The sequence below is a fragment of the Arvicanthis niloticus genome, chromosome 9 (assembly GCF_011762505.2).
Source record: "Arvicanthis niloticus isolate mArvNil1 chromosome 9, mArvNil1.pat.X, whole genome shotgun sequence".
NCBI classification, from domain to species: domain Eukaryota; kingdom Metazoa; phylum Chordata; class Mammalia; order Rodentia; family Muridae; genus Arvicanthis; species Arvicanthis niloticus.
Genome location: NC_047666.1, coordinates 19,695,198 through 19,697,457, shown reverse-complemented (window position 1 = coordinate 19,697,457; position 2,260 = coordinate 19,695,198).

Genomic DNA, 2,260 nt, shown 5'->3' with positions numbered 1-2,260 from the left:
GACTCAGCTACAGTGCTTTGTCTGCTTTTGCTGTCAAGAGGAACCTTTCTCAATACAATGCTTACCTTTTCAGAGTTATAGATGCTTCACCCCTAAATCATTAGATAAGTCTGAAAAAATCTCTCCTCAACCCTTAAAGTCTCTCTGCTCCTGAGCTTTTACTCATGCCTGCCTCCAGTTCTTGAACCCAGTTTAAAAAATACTCTTTGATGTGTTTATAAAAAGATAAAGAGAAAGGGGGTATGTTCTATGGAGGGGAGGTGAGATGTGAGGGAAGGGGATGTCTCAGAAGGCCCCATGCCAAGGCATCCTTTCCCCCGGAGGGACCAGCCACATGGTGGATTGTATAGTATAATATAATACAGTACAATATAATATATATATATATAAATATTATATATATATATAATATTTACGGCATGGGAAGAGGAGTCAAGAGAGTATTAAAGGCAGAGAAAAAGAGAGCAGAGGAGTAGAGGAGTAGAAGCCGGCCATGAAGCCTTGGAGAGAGGGGGGTGGAGGGAATGGGGAAGGGGTGAGGGAACAGGGATCAAGAAGAGAAGAACAAGAGTAAGAGAACAAAAGAGGAAGGAAAGGGGCAGCAGCCTCTTTTATAGTGGGTCAGGCATACCTGGCTGCTGCCAGGTAACTGTAGGGTGAAGCTTAGACAGAATACTAACATTGCTAACCTTCAGTAGGATGAAAAACAATGACCTAGTGAATGAACTTCTGCGTTAGCATCATCTCTGACCTCAGAAACTACAGTATGATGAATGTCAACCGAAAACCACTTCAATACTGACAAAGTCCCAAATGCTTTATAGCCCTCCCCCCTTCCATTCCCTCCCCCCATAGTCAGGCCTCAGGAAAACAATAAGAGATTGTACAAATGAGAGAACAACTCAAGCAGTCAAACAATGAATCAAAGAAAGAGAAGCAGCTCCTCCCTGCAGCAGACATTGATCAAGGGATTTTCATCAGCTGAAATAATATCTTTACAGGAGAATACATGGAAAAAGACTTTGCCAATAATGTTATATCTGCCTTTCCTATATCCTGGGAGGTGGTGAGACAGGATGCTTGGAGACAGAGGTGGAGAAGAATCTTGGGGCCTCTATATATGGATGTGTGTCTCAGTATTCAAATGTATATATGAATACAGTCTCCATAGAGACCAGAACATATCCCCTAGATCTGAAGTTATAACCCCCCTTGTGCTCACCTTCTGTGGGTGACAGGAACTGAACTTATGTTCTGAAAGAGCAGGATTGTTTTGTATAGCTAAGGTATTTCTTCAACCCAGAAACTGTGATGACCTCCCTGCTCTAGAAACAACCCTGCCATGTGGACACTGGTTTCAAATTGTCTCCAAATGCCAACATGACTTTCCCTCTGAAGCCTTTGCTCATCTATTGCAACTGTCAATAAAATTACATTTTCACCATTGATAGTTTAATGTGCTTTAAACAGAGACATGTCATTTCATGGACTTTAGTCATTTGGTTGAAGCACCACCATTTTCTTAGTTATATGGATGAGGAAATAGAACAAAAGTGCTGAATCTAATAAAGGTAAAAATAAAGAGAAAAGAGAAAGAAGAGGGTCTTATGAGATCCATGTTTGAGCTGATTTAAATATCTGATCTCAAGGGATTGATGGTGAAAAAATTTGTCAGAAAACCTGACACATAGCAGAAAATGACTGAGAATTCTAGAATCAATTAAATGCCAACACAGGATTGCACACCATGCTACAATATTTGAGACTTTACTTATTGACTCATAAAAGCATTGTTTTAGCCTTGACATAATCCTGGTAATGCACGAGTCTAATAGAATTTACTTTCTCTTTTTATATTCCAGAATATTCAATTATTAGATACTAAATTGTTATTATCAGTACTTCTTGTTTCCTCAGAGAAAAAGACTCTTTGTAAATCTTCTTACTATAGTGTAAAGGGATACAGGCAATTCTGTTGAGCTTAAAGTTTTAACAATCTCCCCTTTATTTGTTTGCGTGTACACATATCTGAGTGTGTGTGTGTGTGTGTTTGTGTGTATATGTGTCACCAAAAATGAATTACTAAATTTTTCAAGTATTACAGCTCTTATAAATCTTGTCTTGATAAACAAGTTATATATATATATATATATATATATATATATATATATATATATATATATAACCCTGTTAGAGTTAAGGGGCCTCTGTTACTTATAGAAAACAACCTTTTCTCCCTAATCATTATATTACATTTCTT